Raw genomic sequence first — 18,981 nt, forward strand, 5'->3', positions numbered from 1 at the left:
ACTATCCCTTCCTAGCAATGACAGTGCAGTACTATTTTGGTCCAAGTCCACCTGGGATTTAGCAGAGTTTGTGCCCTGAACCACCCTACCAAAACTATCCTTGAAATGATGAGACCACCCGAAATAGCCAGTCCAATGCCTGTTTCACTGCATTAATACCTTACCCCAGCTGGGTCTTGTCTGCTGTCATCCATTTACATGTATGTTTGAACTGGAACAGAAGCTGCCCAGAAAAAGTAATACATTTACAGACATCTATAGCACAGCCTTCCATACTTCTGTCCTGCACTTGCCATCCCATAGGCAGGAAAAGCAGAAGTGGGTTCACTGGAATCATACACAATGGACAGACATATATTTCACTCCATTTATGCACATTCATTCCTACTGTGTGAAATAGCAAGCACTACTGGCCTTCCCCTTACCAGCATCCCCCATTTCTCAGCGTATAGAGAGATGCCACCACCAGTTACAGGGCTATAAAAGCTCTAGGTGATCCAGAAGTGGTTCAACAGGAACCAAGAGGGCTGCATGGCTGTTTCTCCTGGCACATTTGTACCCAGCTTCTGCATATCAAAAAGAAAATAATGCCATCACTTCCCAGAAAAAAAACAAAATGTCTTGCTCCAAAAATATAAATGCCACAAGGACACAAGATATATAATGCAACTGGTTCCTTCTCTGTAAGGGTTTCAAAGGAAACAGTTTGCTCACTGACCAGCATCAGATCCCATTAGTGATTCTGAAGTACAATGCTGTTTGATTTATTTATCAAAGCTTATATTTTCAAAGGAGTTTAAAGGAAACATGGTCATCTGGGAGGGGAGGGGGAGAGAGACAGAGAGGTGCAGCACAAAAAGCTCTCCTCTAGAATGGCCTTTTCAAAAAGCTGAAGTTCCATAAAAGATTTCTTTAAGGAGTCCCCAAAAGGTTTTATTGAAACAATTACAAGTTTCCCTACCCAACACCTACCCAAGGGCACCAAACACACAGGTGCAGAGGGGTTTGTACGCACATGCAACCCCCTGCGAGCAATGCAGAAGACGTTATCTGTGGAGCACTTGCCTGTAGTTCTAACCTGGCAGCCCTCCCTTGGTTGTTCTTCTGTCTTTTCAGGACAGAACACATACCTGTGTGGGGGAAAAAAATACTTTAAATATCATGCCATAGCCTGGAAAAGACAAAGCACAGTTTTCCATCACATATAGTTTCAAGCTGGCAAACACATTTCCACAGGAGTTTATGGAGAAGAGCAACACGCTATACCAGCCATCAGGAGCGTGCATGGTGGACCTTCCTGCTGCTGGCTGCCGCTTGGTCCTCACACTGGAGCCCCATTCTTCTTCTCAGCTGCAGTGAACTTCTCCAACACAGCTGCAGCTGCTAAAATTAACATGGGATAAAGTCTACTCTATTCTGAACGATTTGCTGCCCTCTGTAGTCCAAGCAGAGCTTTATTCAATCCATGGCAGGAACATCACTGCTTTTAACTGAATCCCTCCACGGACCCTTAGAAGTGTGGGCCCAAGAGGCGTGAGAAAAATGCAGCAATGACAGGTCCAACTGGGCAAGCAAGGATGTCACCTCACCAAGTGAGTGTCCTCACTGGAGGAGTCATCCCAAGGGTTTCCCATCACCAAGGAAGCACTCCCTGAGGGTCAATCATCGAACTTCACAGGAACCACCCTGCAGTTAAAAAGGGGACAAACATGGCTTGGGGCAATACCTGTCTTGCGGCTCATGTTTCTAGCAGTTCTGCTGTGTCTGTAAGCCATAGGAATTCAAAGCTGGAATAGAAACCTTCGAAGTCTGTGTGAAGCTGAAAAAAACCCACAACATCCTGAGCAGAGACTCCTCTAGAGAGGCACAACTCTTTAGCATACTTTAACGCATCTGCAGATATGACATTTCCTTTGTCAAGCTCAAGCTGCTTGCCCCTCACGCTTCTCTCCGGTGAGTTAACCAGAAAAAGGGAGCTCAGCCCATCGGCTGGGATCTGCAGAAACTTGCTGGGGGGTGAGGAAGGCTGAGGTTTGGAGACCAGAGGGGCTGAGCCGCAGGGTCCCACGGGCCAGTGCAGGCACGACACGTAAATAAATGGCTGGCAGTGTGTTCAGGAGATCAAGGACCTCCTTGCCTCTGATGGCACATGGCCCCAGTACTTAGATTATTCATGAAAGAGGGAACACAGCTCAGAACAAACTAAAGCTCCTATTTTCACAGCCCCGCTATCCTGAAGCAATTTCTCCCCTTCCCTCCCAACTCACTGCCTTTATTAAAACTAACCACAAAGCTTCCAACAGGGAAAAAAAGCTCTTTCACTGCAAACCGATGAAGTTTACAGCCAGGTTTTTCCCCAAAGAAAACAGTTGCTGCTTTTCAGCCTTCCCCAATTACGTTGGTACAACACATTTCTCAAGGTGACAGGTGCTCTGGGTTTAATGTAACCTAAACAGAGTCTACAGGTAAATGTAGCCCTCCAGTGGTGAAAACAAAGACACGCAGCTATGCATTTTTTCTTTGTGTACATAGGAGACAGAATTATTGTAACGGGCAATGATTGCTTCTTCTTCTCTCTCCTGATGGTATTTGGGGTGCCAACGGACAGAAGATATTAAATCCACACCCGGCTCCAAGTGGGCACGTGGGCTTCATCCCACGAGAACCACAGCTCGGGCTGAGGACAGACAAAAGTAAGCACACAGCTGAGCCATGTGAAGCTTTCAGAGGAGCAAGGCTTCTCCATGCACACCTTCATCTGACCGAGCAGGGTGTCCTTCTGCCAAGGAGCCCCTCAAACCAACTGCATTGCCATGCCCTGGCAATCAGGGCACCCTCCCGTTCTAATTGGGGCCCAATCCTGCCTATTCAGTCTCTTGGCAGTCCAGTAATACCCAAGCCACCAAGCTTGGGTTGGACACTGCCTTTAAGTTACTTCATGCTCTGTCCCAGTCTCTAGAAGACATCACTGCCATTTCACCGAAACTGCAGTTGGTCTCCCATCACCTTTACGTTTAAACAGAGCCAGTACTGATGCTCAGACAACAGACCTGGGAGACCTTAGTCATCCAGAGGCATTTCCCCCACCATATGCACTAATTCTTATTGGCACAGAGTAGGGATTCTTTGCTGCTACTTCAGGTCCTTCAAGAAGCGAAAGGAGGATGGGCAGGACACAGACCCAGGACAGACAACTTCAATCACACCTTGTGGCTCTGGCCACCACTGTTTTACCTGATGTGAGCACCTGGGCAGAGCCTGGGTCACGTTCCCATCCACGCTCTTGAGATCAGAACATGAGGAGAGTCTCTTGTGAATAAGTCAGAGCAGCTCCTTGCATTTTGTTCTGCTCATGTCAGACCTCTGCGGTGCTCAGCACACGCTGTACTGCTGCTTAAGAGAGCAGAGGAGAGTTTACACCAAACTAGCAATATTTGGACACTCTCTGGGTCCAAAAGCTAAGGAAAAACGCAAAACTAAGTTGTAAAACAGGTCCAGAGCAAGTCTTGGTTTAAGGCTGGCTGTCTGTGGGAAACGGGGTCCTTCGAGCCCTGAGCCCAGAGAGCAACCATCACTGCACCCATACCTGAGTTCTCCCAGCCTAATTTTACACACAACTCTATTACAGCTATTTTCCAGCCATCCTTCAATATAGTAGTGCCATCTTCAGGCAAAAAGCCTGCCCTGCACACCTCTGCTGGGGCTAGAGACCTGCCAGGGAGTGAAGGATAAGGAGTGCTGCAGGGCAGACTCCCGTCCTCAGAGGTATCAGTATTTAACTTACTGTTTCCCCATGTTAGCTGCAGCTTGCCCTCACTTTCCAGCTGACCTCCAGCCTTGAGAACTGCAAATGCCAGGTCTACGTGAGCTTTTTTAACCTTGTGGTAAGTCTGCCTCCCAACTCTCACAGAGTCATTGATTTTTCATCCAAAGTGGAACCAAAGCAGACACCACCAAGATGACCCGTCAGCCCCTGGTCACTACTTCACTCAGACCCATGTCCCAAGATACAAATTACCAGGTAAAACAGTCACACGTGAAGAGTAACTACCTGGTAGCACGTGCACGGCTCCCGTGAGCTGAGACCTTCCACCTCTTCCAGCCCAGATTTTTGTCCTAATTCAGGCACTCCCACAAAACTCTTTCCATTCTGCAGCCCACATCACATGTCTGACCAGCAACCAGAGACAGGCTCTGGCTCTCCTCCAGAGCAGATGCGTCTTCACCTCAGCTATCTGCACATGGACCTGTGCCCCCAAAGGGTACTGAGATGCCCATCAGCCATAAATACAAAATTACAGAAAAATGGCAATTTACACTAATGCTATAAGCAAGGGGACTATCTCATTGGGATCACCAGTAATGGTACTCTGATTCCACGAAGGTCGTGGGCTCAACAGGTGCCCAGATTGTGCTGCAAGCACTGGGCATTAGCATTGGAGGGCACCATAGGGGATGGTGTCATGGGGTAGTCTTGGCCCAGCTGAAATGTCTGCATGGTCCTCAGCCTCAAAGGATAACGTGGGAGGGCAATACCAGGTCCCCACTGTGAACAGGAGATTCTGGCACCTTACAGGGAGAAAGACCTTTACCTTCCTGGCCCTCCTCCCTCTTCCCTGACAGCAGATGTTACACACAACCCTTCTTGCTGCAAATTGACAGCAATTTCGACTAAGCAGTTTGTTTCAGGGAAAGACGCCTTCTACCAGTAAGAGCTACAATTTGGCACCATTCAGCCCAGCTGGGGATAATTTACCATCAGTGGCACATCAGCCTGTGGGCAGCAAGGTGGCGTAGACTGTCCCGCTGTGCTAGAAAAGCCAGGAGGTTGCAATGCTCTGCAGCACACTTCAGCCAGGAGCTCAAAGCATCGCCTAGTTTGGCGAACAGAGCTGCTTATCTTAGGGCCTGAATTAATTAAGCCCTGAAACACATGGCGTGTGGGACGTAATGGTGAATTACAGCTTTCAGCTGGATTCCCTGGGTCCTGCGCCAGCTGCTCCACGAGTCTGGGCTGGCAGTGCCAAGGTAGGGTAGCCCAGCAGCTGCTCCAATGCAAACTGGCTGCGAACGGCCATAAAGAGCAAAAAAGAAAATACGGATGAGAGCAAAGCAAGCCCACGGTGGTCTGGCCATGATGCGTTCACCAGCTCCTTTAGCAGCAGAGGAATTGGCATAGAGGACCCCACATTCCGTCTGCAGCAGAAGTTGCCTTGTGGCAGGACGGTTCCCACGGCTTTGAAAATATCCATGGTGGGAAAGTATTTGTATGGGTTGGATGACATAGCATGGCTGCACTGGGAGGTGAGAAGCTGCTACATTGCCTTTTATTTCCACCCTAAAGCAGTTTTCTCCAAGACTGGACCAAGCCCAAGGCTCAGCATCTCCAGCCACTGTGTTGTAACCTCAGAGGTAGCAGCCTACCCACCCAAGGTCTAGGAAGAATTTTGGCCGTCTGAATACACCTCTCTGTGCCAGAGATATGCAACCCCAGAGGCCCTTCGCAGTTCACACATAATATGGAGAGCAAACAGGACAACCCTGCAGACATGCAGCCTACCTCTTTTAAGCAGCCCATTCCTGTAAGTCATGAGCGTACCTATGCCAAGGTCTTTGTATTGCTTTTTGGTTTAAAAGAGGAAAAGTTCAGACACGGGTAAAGGGCTGTGTCTGGTGAAGAACATCTCAGGATTTGGGTGGCGGCTGCTTAATCACGGTAACATCGCATTCAAACAAGGTATGTAGGGGACTCGGGGTGTGTGGTGTCAGAGCCGTCCTCAGCTTGACAACATGCAGCTGCTCTCTTCTCATGCAGCATCATCAGAGGAGGTGAGTGATTTACTGCTGTGCCTACAGCAGCTGGTTGCAATGCTCAGGTCCTTAAAAAAGCTGGGCCTGCATCCCCCAGGTGGTACCCAAACCCTGGCTGGAGGTGGATGCTGAAATACTCACTCCTGTAAGAGGTTTTCCTGGGGCTGCTTTGAGATGCTCCTGTGCAGTGGGGAAAATTCACCCTTTTGTAAAAAGTTATCCTTTTCAATATCCCTAAAATATTTTCAAGGTTTTGTTTCAATTTCTTCCCCCCAAAAAAAAGAATCCCAAAAGGAAAGCCCTGAGAATGAGGAAGATATTTCCATTATAACCAATCTTTTTGGTAAAAATTCCCATTTTCCTGAACCACTCCAGTCACTACCTATTTTATCTTTTACCCTTCTGCAGCATCTGGAAGGTACCCTGCAGCACATCATTAGGAAAATGGTTCCTTGCACGTTTTTAAAGTAAATAAACAAAGAGAAGGAGAAGGGTCTTGCAAGCTCACAGGCAAGCTGGGATGCAAATGAGGGCATCCAGGCAGGACAAATGAATGCCAGGGCTCGCAGGGCATCCAGAGGAGTTGCCTCAGATCTGCACATCAGATATGTCAGGCGAGCCCAGGTGCACCTGGGGGATCCAGGTCCCTCAAAGAATCTGTGGGTTCAAAATTTTTCAGAGGATTGATGGTGTTAGAAACCTTTCTTCAGTAGCTTTACTTGTTAACCAAAGAGCATGTATTCAAGGAGAGTCCAATCTGGTTCAATAGAAATAGATCTTTATTAATAACATGCACATCATATGTATATTTAAAATACATATACATTTTTCTACTATTCACTTTAGAAAACAATTTCATAAAAACCTTTTATCAGGTCCCAAGTAATTTTAAACATTAAAAAGCCATTTTTTGTTGTAGAACCGATAGGTATTATTCCAATTAAGTGGTGTACAATCACCATGTAGTTAACATAATGCAGGCTCATGCATTTCAATAGAAATAGGTGTTCCCTTTTCTGCTTTGTTAATCATGTCAAATATATGATGATATACTTGACAACACCTGCCACAGTTATCATATGCAATTGTGATTCCCTGCTGAGAGCGCGCTGTGATGGCATTTAAAAGCTGGAGACAACTTTTTTACAACTTTCTGAGTTCCCGTGAGGGGCATCTGGTGCTGTGGGTAACCCAGAACCCAGTTACGACAGAAACCAGAAAAACAGAATTGCATGAACGGCGAAGAGGAAAGCAATCTGAAAGAGAAGAGTGAATTGCCATATCCCCTCTGTTTTCATTGCAAACTGAGGTCAGGGTCATGTTTCCCAAGGCCCTGCCGAGTGCCGAACCAGATCTGTATAGAGTGCACAGAGTTATCAGCTATACACGGTTTGCAGATTTACAGAACATACACAAAGGCTCGTATGAGGATGGGACTTTAAGGCACGATAGTCCATATACTCAACACATTCATTGAAAACAGAAGTTCAATTTACAGTGCAATAGAAACGTATTCAAGAACTCAAGCGGCAGCTCGATAATCACTTTCACCAATAATTAGGCAATTGAGGAGAACTTCTGCAGTGCACAGCAGCCCCAGCCCTGCACACGCTTATACACATGCTGAGCGTCAGGTACACAAGGAGCCTCTCTGGCTTCCGCAAGAGCATCTGTGCAAAGAAACTTAGATGATATCTGAAGCGTTTACAGGATCGGGGCCCTAATATTTTGGGGTGCCTGCACCAGTTCGTGCAGGCAGAGATGCTGCCCCGCTGAGCCGGGCTGCCTCCTGGCATCTGTACCCCTCTTGCCTTCAGCCACAGCTCGTGGAGCTCCAGAAGGGGACCCCACGCACGCACACCATGCCTCCCACGGAGCCACCACCGCCCCTTCTGCATCCAGGATCAGGCACTGACAGCCCGTTAGGGAAAAGCGGCACAAAGAAAACTTGACTCATTGAAACACTAATTACCGTCAAGTGTGCTGCTATTCCGAGACGAAAATGAATTGTCCTAAGCCAGTCATTTTCAAAATCATTACCAAGTCTGTCCTTGTCACCCAGCTCGTCTATATTCGCTCTGATGAATATACTATCTCCAAGGCAACCAAGTCAAAGGGAAGGAAGGACTTTCTTTACATCCAGTGCAAACATAGCCCATATGTGGGAGTTCCTACTGCAGTCATAATAAAAAGTATATATATATATATATATCACTGAAAGTTGACCACCTACAGACAGATTCACACATCAGAAGCCAGAAGAGCTGGATTGTAGCTACAAACCCAAAAAAGAAAAATCACTGTATGTAGCTGTATTAAAATGCTGGTACCCAGTAACTTGGTAACTAAATGTTAAAATCAGACTATAATTCAAAAAGTGTCAAATTAAATATTTTGGGAGTAACTTGCAGTCTTATTGCACCTTTGTACTTCTTGACCATCCCACAAACTATGGGTTTTAAGTACTAAAGTAGAATATTTCAGACCCACTTTTCAACAGCACAAATCACTGCGCAAAGTGGAAGACAGTAAAAACTTGAGCAGACTTAAAATATTTAGAATTGTGGAGCTTTGATTCAACTTCATATCAAAAAGTCAACCATAAAAAAACAATTTGTTTTCTAGAAAGAAATAATCAGTTTCAACAGCTCCTAGAGCAAGTAGAAATAAAAAAATCAGACAACGTTTTTTGTTCAAGAAAACAACACATGAGAAAAACATGAGTAAAATATTGTCCTCTTTCCCAGGTAGCCCAAGGATTTTTGTTATCTCATCCAGATTTTTGTCTGTTACATCTGTTCAGTTATCGTAACACCTTATCAGAGAAGCTTTCAATGGGCAAGAAAGTATCTGCCCCTTCCAGCAGGCAAGGAAGTTTCTCGTCAAAGATGAATCCAACAGGGGTGATGGTTTTTTTCAGGTGAGGTTAAAGGCTTTAATCCTACTGAGCTTTTTCATTCCACTGAAACATTATTAATTTTACATTAAAAGTTTTGTTTTTTCAGGCCAGAACCATCCTCTGAATATAGCAAAGTAGGTCAGCAAGAGAAGAAAAAAAGCATTTTAGCATCTCATGTAGCTGCTAGTTCATGATGAATTCAGGCGAAAATGGACAGGAAGAAAAAAAAACACGCATAAATCAGATTACTTCAGAGCGGAAAATTACATAGTTTGAAAATTCAGAAGACAGAAGTCATTTTCCTGTACCTCCTGTCGGTCTCCTAATGTCCCTACGACAGCCCCTCAGGCCGCATGAGGCACCCAAGGTGCCAGCAAAGGCCAGAGAGCTCTTTGGGGGATAATGACACCTCTCACAACAGCCATCATACCATCAGCCCATGCAGCAGAGGCGTTTCACTGCCAGCTTTCACTGGTGATATTAGGGCTGTTCCACACACCTGATAATTAGCCTGGCCTTTCTGTCGAGAGGGGCACGGCCACTTTTAGCTGGAAATTTCTCAAACTCTGCCAACTGAGAGCTTAATTGTCCACATGATTTTGGGCTGGTGCAAGCCCAGTGACAGCAGGGATATAACCACATGCAGCCAAACAGCTCTGACACTGAATTACACGGACTGAGGTTTTAAAGACACCCTTTTGTAAGAGACGAGTAAATATGCCTTGTCTCCAAATAAAAACAAAAACCTGAAGGTTCATCATGACTAATAGCACCTCCCAAACAGCACTGCCCTGTTTTTCCAGCCTTCCCACAATGTCTGTGCTGTTTATGTTCTCCAGTTCGCAGGTTATCCTTGTTTTGAATTAGACTGTTGCTTTTTTTTTTTTTTTCATTAAAAAACAAATCTGGATTTCACTGTTTCCTTCTGTCTCCTAAACCTGTACTGGCTTCTAACTACTGATATTGGGGTAAACTTTGCTCTTCACACCTCCTGCCCTTGTCCTTCTGTCTTTTGTCTTGTATTAACATGTGCCTGAGAGCTGCAATGATATATGCAACACACACGACTAGGATGCTCTAAGCAGGGTTACAGGAGGAATCCTACATGAAGCACGTCCCTGGCAAGCAATGGAATTTGTTCGTACTGTATAATGCTTCAGAAATAGCATCAGCCACATCTGCATGAGCAAAGCCTTTCAAAATAAAATATTAGGTTCTTAGATACATATCTGCCTCCAGCTGAGTGTGCGCTATTATTTACTCTGCTTTAAAGCTTTAAAGCAGTGACAGCCAGCGAGGCAAAGCCGGTTTCTTCGCTGTAAGCCAACAGACCTGTAGGACTTTGACAGGCTGTGGATCACCTCGCGTATTTGTTCAGCAATTGTGGGATGCAAGTCACCCGCAGGTGAACTGCAGGTGTATCAGTATCGGGTAGTTTACAGGCTCGTTAATCACATTTCCCCAGGTTATAGTGCAATCTTTGCTTTTGCCCCCATTGCTGGAGCATCATCTTTTCCCTTATATTACTCTTTGGTATTTTCATGACGTAGCTTTTGCAGCTATAAAACTTTCCACTTGTAGTCATCAATTTGCTGAACATCTCTCATGTCATAGCTTGCGAAATATATATTTACATATCCTAAAGTTAATTCCCAGATTGAAATTAGACATTTCACTTAACCTGAAAGACTATTACTAATGCTGAGCAGTTTCATCAGGAGAACCTCTGAGGTTTTACTAGCATCTGTCAGATACATTCATTCTCTATCTAGGAGAGTTATCATTATTTTATCTGCCTTTTATATTCCACATGAAAAGAAATTACTGTCTATTCCCTAGCACCAATGTGAACCTCTGGCCAAACAGCAAATTCGCATGCAAAGAAGTATCAGGGAAACAACTAGGGAATGAACCAAATGAAGTTAAGGAAACACCGACAACGGGCTGAAGAAACAATCTTTCCTGTGAGTCATTCTGGTTTGTATTAAAATAGCAAAGTAGATACCAGCTAAGAGATAATATAAGTAAAAGGTGAATGCAATTTTTTTAAAAAAAAAAAAAGAACAAAGCCTTGCAAATCTCAGTATAGAGTGTCTTATAAGTAGCAAGCGAGTTAAGTCAATGAAATCCTAAGCAAAAGGCTGTTTCCTTTGGCACTGACTCCTTCACAATCAAAACATTTCTCCAAGAAACTTTCTATCCTTTACCTTTACAGTAAATAACTTACATTTTACTCCTCACTGCTAGACTACTCCACTGCTTTAGGGGCTCCCCTTCCACCGGGGATGGCATAATTTAACTGAAAAGTGATTTTGAATGTCTGTATCTACACACAGATAACTTAAACGCAGCTTTGTTTCTACAAAACACATTGCGCACAGTCTCTGCGGATAAGGACCTCAGTATTGCACCAGCTCTGTGTGTGTGTCAAGGTACTCCATAATCAGGGGGTTAACAGTGGGGACCGCAGAGCATTATTCAAAGTACCTTCCACTCAGCTCTGAACCATCCGCCTTTGATCACAAGTGTATCTGCAATTAGTGCCTCATCTTAACATCTCAATAAGCAGTTCAAGCATCCAGAAACAAACATCAGTGGGTCTAACAGCTACTTTAATTCATTTTATAAATAAGCAATTGAGAATTTTGCTCCAAGTGGCTGCTCGCGTAGCCCATTCCGTAAACGGCGTTCTCTGCAGAGTAAGGCACGATGCGATACGAATGCAGCTCTTCATAATAGAGTGACTGGGAACAGCACTCCTGTACCATAAACTTCAGCCGTTTTCGTGCGTCAGAGTAAGCAGTCCTATAACAGGGAGCTTCCTTAAAGTATTCATAGCTCTCCCTCTCTGTCTCTAGGTGAATCTTCCTCAACAGATTGTTAATTAATACAGACCTACGGAGATAGGCTTCAGGGTCGTCCAGGAATCGGAGTTTCTGGAGAGAAAGTTTTAGAATACAAGTCCGGTCCTCGGGTAGTATCAGGTGCTGGGGAAGAAAGAGGAAGCAAATGGGTCTTTAGCATCGAGGAATGAAACCGGGGGAGGATCGGGTCTGGAAGGAGCGCACTACTCACTTTTGGACAATACTCATGGTAATCTTGATGTAAATGTTCTTCTTCTGCATATTTTCTCTTAAAGTAGGCTACTTTCGACGTCGTTAGTGTCTTTGGTAGGCCCCGATCAGATCAGCTCTGCACAAAACAAGAAGAAAAAAGAGGCTCGGTAATGCTCGCTGCCGCGCTGGGTGTAACATCACGGCCTGGCGGGGTGTAGGGGAAGAGGTGGGACGCATTCAGGACAACACTCAGCCTCAACCCGCTATCTGCAGCCCTCACCCCCACTGGAGAATAATCTGGGAGGCTGGGAAACATGAAGGCATATCCAAGGCAATGCCCTGGCAGCACAGCAGGCCCTGCTGTGGAGCGACAACTGCAGCACTGGACACACGCTGCCACTGCCGGGCAGGGTCTCCAGGTCCTGCAAGCCAAGTGGGGTACCCCTGGCCAGCCACAGCCTCGCAGAGCAAGGCGAGAGAGATGGCCAAACTGGAAAGGTCTTGTGCGCTGCAGGAAGGACCACCTGTCTGCAGAACAGGGGTCTCTGCACCACACTGGGGTGCATGTGGGACATGAGATGGGTTATAATTTCCACGCGCAGAGCTCCGTGGCTTCCCTGGAAAACCAATGCAGAGTGTATTCACTAGATGGTAGTGTTGACCCAGAGAAGCAGGAGAGACCCAGCTGGGTGGGAGGGCGATGGAGCTCTTTTGATCTCTGGGTTGCTTCAGTTTTTCAGGGCACACAAGACATGCTCAGCCTTTGGGCTAAGAGAAGGGACTGTTGGGCTTCTGTCCTGTGACAAGAGCCTAGTGGAGGTCTGCTCCCTCTGAGCAGAACCCTACAGATGACCAGGACTCTCTGCACACCTGCAGCCGGGCCTGGCTGGCTGCTCCGAGTTTGTTTATCTCTATGGGAAGGTGACATGGTGCTAATTCAGCATCTTAACGAGATCCGTAACTTTGGTGGTATTCAGTCTGGTGAACACTGGGTCTCTATGAGTGCCAGGATTGGATTTTGCTTTTCTATTCACTAGACAACATGAGGAGGCATGTGCATTTGTGGGTGGCATCATCACCTCCCAAACCCTCTCTTTTGTAAGAAACTTCTGCTGTTTGCACTATTATTTTAGCACTTATTATGGTGACGTTCAAAGGCAGTGCAGGGAAAGAAAGTATCCGGAGTCCCTTTTTAGAATAACTCAAAGTCAGGTCCTATGGGATACATTTTCTTCCCCAGATTGAGATCTTCTTATAGGGGCATATGAAACTTAGGTTTACTGGGGAAATAAAGGACTTGGTTCTGGACTGTTTCTCTGCAAGAGTAGAAAAGCCGAAAGGTATCGCACAGCTAAAACAGACCTCATGTCACTGGAAGGATCCTGCCATGGGGCATGGGGGCCTCCTCGAGTCTTAGTCACAGGTGGGAGTGAAAAGATACCCACACAACTATTGCCAGGGCTGGTGGCATCTCTCCTTCACTGGCAGGAAGGAGCAATGTGCTCTCTCTTCCTTCCTCTACATAAAAAAAAAAACAGGGGAAGGGGCTGCAGAGGAAATCTCCTCGTAAGAGAGTCGTGTTGTGTTTCTCCCTGAATTTCAAGTCTGTGAGGATGGAGATTTCCCACAAAAGATGTTACCAATCAGGACAGAAAACCCTTCACTGGTGGATTAACACCTCATTTGGAGCCAAGACTCCCAGCCCTGCTCTGGGACCCAGCCCGAGACGGATCACAAGCAACAGCAGCATTTCCCCTGGAGGGCTCAGAGAAGGACCATCACTCTTACAGTGGTGCAGCATCACATTTGAGTCAGCCTGGATGGCTACACACACCAGAAACGATGCTCCCTGCACCAACCTCAGCTCTCGAGGGCAAAGGTGCAGCTGCGCTCCTCACAGCTCTGTTAGGGTTGAGTAGCTGTAAGCACTGGTTTAAATTTGTATGCAGCAACCTCCACTGCTAGCAGGTTTTATCCTAGCATTTGAATTACATCAGAGCCTGGACATCATAGACATTTAATCACTTTGATGTTAGGTTCTCACCTGCTAAAACCCCAGTTCTCCTAGGTTAAAACCCCACTGTTGTGTTATCTGAGCACAACCACAAATGTATTTATCCTCCGAGCGCCATGGGACGGGAGAACGTTACAGTTTTCCTCAAGCTACTCTGAGGAAGACAAAGGTACAGAAAGATGAAGTGACATTCCCATGGCCACCCAGGCTGTCAGGAACGGCATAGGAGTCAAACCCAGCATACAGGTCAATAAGCCAACCATGGGCCCACCTTTCCCCTTCAAGCCAAGCCTCTAAATGCTAAAACTCGCTCCCTAGTGGGTTTCTGTGAAAAGGTTGGAAGCACAAAGCTAGCACTGCCTGTGTGCAGCACAAGCAGAAAATTAGCCCGAGTGCAGGAGCAGAACAGACAACCCCAGCGTGCAGAGCATTGCAGCTCAGTCCTGCAGCTCCGCTGGCCCCATGCAAACCCCTCCTTTGCTGCTCCTGGCTGCAGGAATCCCTCTGCCTGCCCCAGAGATGGACGCTGACAGTGGGACGTTCAGCATCCCTTGAGCATGGGTGGTCCTGGAGACACCAGCAAAGAGCAGGGAGCCAGGACAAGGCGAGGAACTATGGGAGCACTGGCACCATGGCCCTGGAGGGGAGAGAGAGAGGGTGGGCTGTGTTTTAGCACCTGCCATGGGTGGGCGCTGACGCTGGCTGGCAGAAGCAGACAGGAAGAATTGTATTTTGCAGAGGAACACATACAACCATCCTGGCAGCGGGTTCATCCAGCATCCAACTGGCACCCCCTTTCTGGGATTACGTTCAGCACCAGCCTGGGACATACCCCTGGGTGCAAGGTCGTTGGCTGTATTTGAAATTCCTAAAGACCTCACAGCATCAGACAAAGCGGCACAGTTGTAAGAACCTCCATAACTTGCTTTAGTAGCAAAGAAGGGAAACAAACAGAAAATGAACACCAAGAGCACCTCCGGGCTGTAAGGTTGGTTTTAAATTTGTTTCCACTTGTAAGTGGAAGGCTACGTTCTAAGAGCAAAGCAGCCACAAGCTGCTTGACACCACACCAGCTGTTGGCAAATTCCAGCAATTCCGAATCTGCAGGGCCCAGGGCACCCATTTCCCCAGCCCAGCAGCTCCCACAGATTGTCACAGGAGGCTCAACTTCTACCTCCTCACCCCAGGAGGGAAGGGGTGCTGCCTGCACCCCTGCAGTAACAGGACGAAAAAGCAAACAAAATGCAAGCGAGTCCCACGGCAGGGCTGCTCCACAGAAGCTCAAGGTCTGCTCTTGTGCTCAGCGTAGCTGCCATCCCGCCACCACCCACTTCGTTGTCACTGTCATCTCTTGTGGCTGCTGGTGATGCCCACACATCTGTTTGCGGGTGCAGGGGAAGGAGAGCGTGACCTGCCCTGCGCCCTCGACACCGGCGCCGATGCTAAAGCCTACGAGGGGCACCTCTCGCTGCAGGAGGCTTGCCAGGACCAAGCCTTTCTCTAAGACTTAGCCTGAAAGTCAGAGTGGAGTGGCTCCGTGCGTGCCTCAGCGCTGCTTGGCCAGGGTTACGGGCACACAAGCCTGTAGTAATGCCGCAGTGAATCAGACCCTCGGTGTTTTGTTTAAATATAAACATATTGAATCAGTGCTTTTTGTGTAGAAGGCTATTCTCATGAGCCAAGTGTTTTGACAGTTACAGCAAGGTGGTATGAGTCACTGCCTCTGCCTCAGTCAAGCTCAGAGACAGATACATCTTAATCACATTACATTTTTTCAGCGCTACACCACAAGTCAAGGCACGGGGCCAAATTTCCCCACGGGGACTAACCAGCCTAGCTCCGAGTCCTGAGTGCGAGGTTTGTCCTTCCAGCCTGGCTGAACCTTGGACAAGCGCATTCAGCCCCCTGCCAGCGTTCGGCTGCAAGCCCTCTCCTAGTCACCAAGGACTCGGTAAAATTTGCGACAGCGGGCAGCGCTGCCGGGGCTCAGGAGCCACCGGGCAGGGGCCGTCTGCTCACGCTGGCCAGTGTTTACATCCCGCTGGTGAGCGCCTGCTCTGAATGCACGGCACATCGGAGCACGGTGGCTGTAGCTGCCATTAACGCTAATGGAAGTTTGAAGCATAAATCCCACACGCGGCAACGAGGGAATAGACGCCTCTGTCTCGAGCCTGCATCTCTCAAATGCAGCTTCACGAGGGCTTTAATTGTACTTTCAAAAGAGCAAAATGTGCCTGTTCCTATTTATTTCTCCAGGAATAATTACAGTGCTCTATGGCGTGGTACCCACGGAGTTATTAGGCATGTTTGGACAGAAGGTTATCTTATCTAAATTGGATTGGAAATAGATTTATAACACGGCAACTTCGCAGTCGAATTGCAAATTGCAAGAAATTGTCTTCACCTGGCCCTGTGCTCCTGCATCACCCCAGTGACAGGAGTCCCTCTTCGGCACAAATTAGTGCCGGGTGATTTCCACAAGGCTGCAAGCTAGCTCAGGAAGGAGGCAAGACGGGGTTTAACAAATGATTGAATAGCCAGGAAGTAAAAAAAACAACCAAAGCTTGTGCTTTTCCATCTCTGGCAATGGAGAGGGATCTGCAAGCCCTGGGTCTGCACAGCAGCTCTGCCCCACAGCTCCTACGTGAGACCTTGGGAGCGTTCCCACACCTGCCTGTGCCTCCACCCCCCCCATTACCTTCCCTCAGGAAGAAAATTCATGCCTGCCTGCTGGGTGCTGCAGTGAAAGGGGTTGTAGGAGCAGGTACTATCGGCGGCTTGTTGATGCAGATGTCTGCAGGGGGTATGCACCTGGCCAAGCCAGACCCGCCGACGCTGCGCACTGAAGGGGGTGAGTAAAATGTGCCGGTGCCCTGCAGTGTTTCCTATCGCGGTGTAAGGGAAGGTAATCAATATGCAAGGTAAAGCTGGCTGAGACGGAAACCATGTCTGAGCATCTCTTGCATGCACAAATAGAAAACCTGAGGCTTCTGAGCACACAGAAATTGGCATTTATTATCAGCAGGAGACATGACTTTGACATGGCAGGAGAAATCACCATGTCCTTGCGACTGCTGTCAAACTGCAGTGATAAATTCTCCCATCTCTAACCTTAGCATTACTCGCAATTAGGGAGTGCTCGGCTGAAACCCTCCTCTGATTTCACACACTATGCTGCTGCATTTCCCCTCTTCAGGGGCAGGAAAAGCAGCTGGTCCCACTATGGGATTCCTAGTTGATAATGCAAAGCTACCACACCACAGGCAGATGAACATGTGGATCGAAAACACATGTCAGCTCCAGGATTTCACACGGACTGCCGATCGATTGCAGTCCTTCCGGAGTATCATGTCTTACTCCTCGCTCAGGCAGAGAGAGCCCCCTTTCATTGACCCACAGAAAGGTGGGGACCCACAGCTGTGCTGCTGTCTGCTGGCTGGAGCTGCTGCCTTTGCACTTTGAAAGTGCTTTTCTTTTAGTTTGCTAATTGCTTTGCAGATCTCCCTAATTGCAGGTTCCCCCTGGGCACACAAGAGCGTAAAGACACGAGGCTTAATGACTGAGTGACTATTCCTGTCTCTCTCCTTGTAGCCCCACTGCTTTTATCAACAGAATAAAATCGTATTTCCAGCTTCGCCCCCTTTCAACACTAATCCCAGTAATTTCCCTCACTCTGAAGGCAAGCCCAACCAGCTGACGGTCTGCAAACTTGTTAGTTACCTGAGGATGCGGAGTCAATCTGCCAAGGGTCTTTCTGGGATAATCTCAGCAGTTCTGGTAAGATTTCCCCCTCGCACGGGCTCAGCGAGCATTTCTGGCAGCACAGCACTGCTGAACGGTTACCTGCCGCGGTGGATCAAGGAGAAACACACATGGTTCAGGTGGCAAACTGCAAGAGAGTGCTATTTCAGCAGCCCCACAGGGCTTAATAACAGGAAAAAACAAGAGTTCTGATGTCACATCCAACTCTCTAACTTTGACCTTGCTTCTTGGACTCCCTTTCAAACATCAGGAAAGTAAAATAAAACATTAAGAGAAATCATTTTGGTCTCTTGGCGGTATAGCCATAATCCTCTCGGAGCAAATGCTGCAAAAAATACAGCTTGCTCCTCTAAATATCCGGAAGTTTCCTGAGCTAGAATATGATTACTGCCCTGAACATCACCTTTGAAAATGGCACATTATTTTCTCCATTAATTCTTGTCAGCCTTGGAGGAAAGCTAAAGGGGTACTATTAAAACCCCACTATTATTTTGAGTAGTAGCATTAATTTCCTATCGCACACGCACATACACCCCCACACTGCCTGCAGAGTAATACAGGTCTGGGGAAAGTCAGGTTACCATTTTTATTTCACAGAATTATAGCAGCGTGCGTGTTTCAGTGTTTGCTTTACACACAGTACAGTTTCTAGGCTGCAAGTAGATGCAGCCGTACCCGGCTGATGCTTCACCTTCTGAGGGGAGCTTTTAGCACCCTGTAGTAAGAATATCTCCCGCTTCAGGGGAAATATGATCACAGGTATGCATGTGCATACCCAAACTCTGCACTTTTGCATGCGTGTGCAGAGACACTCACACTTTTTATGTACACAAATGAAAATAAACGGGTCTAAATCCTGCAAGAGAGACAGAAACAGAGCGTGTATGTGTGTGTATTCACGTCTCGCAGCTATAAGACATCTATATTTAGACAGTTATCTCATCCCAGAGGATGATACTTCGTTAACAGGCAATAAAAGTGTAGCTATGGTTACTTTTCAGAGTTCAGCTTTGACAGTAAAAAGATGACTCTGGTTAAAATGACCTTTCACAGATCATGCTGGAGTCCAGCAGAGCAGCGGACACCTCAGCCCACAGCCCAGAGCCCTGCAGGACGAGTGGCTCTTTGCCCTCTTCCACGATGCAGCAAAGCCGAGAGCTCACAAACAAATACAAAACTTACTCCACGCCAACCACCCCCTACTAAAGCCGTTTGGACAGATCCCACTGGCAAAGCCCCCCATCGGCTCCCTGCCACAGACAACCCCACAGCTCGCTGTCCCCGGCCACCGCCAGCTCAACGGCACTCACCCAGCGAGCCCCGGCTCCAGAGGGGGGGCTGCTCCCCGTCCTTCCCTCGCTGCCCGGAGCCGCCCGCTGCTCCTGGAGGAGGTGGTGGCGGCGATGGAGGTGGTGGCGGCGATGGAGGTGGTGGCGGTG

The 18,981-nt window shown here is 47.5% G+C and overlaps 1 long non-coding RNA gene across 1 annotated transcript; it reads right to left on the bottom strand.

The window, feature by feature from the left end:
* Positions 1-11,305: 11,305 nt before the first annotated feature.
* Positions 11,306-17,623, bottom strand: LOC104291905. The gene is made up of 3 exons (XR_717919.1): positions 17,501-17,623; positions 11,786-11,902; positions 11,306-11,697 (listed from the first exon to the last, which is right to left on the bottom strand). It is a non-coding gene; the product is annotated as an uncharacterized LOC104291905 (long non-coding RNA).
* Positions 17,624-18,981: the final 1,358 nt, after the last annotated feature.

The sequence above is a fragment of the Charadrius vociferus genome, unplaced genomic scaffold (assembly GCF_000708025.1).
Source record: "Charadrius vociferus isolate BGI_N301 unplaced genomic scaffold, ASM70802v2 scaffold308, whole genome shotgun sequence".
Classification (NCBI taxonomy): Eukaryota; Metazoa; Chordata; class Aves; order Charadriiformes; family Charadriidae; genus Charadrius; species Charadrius vociferus.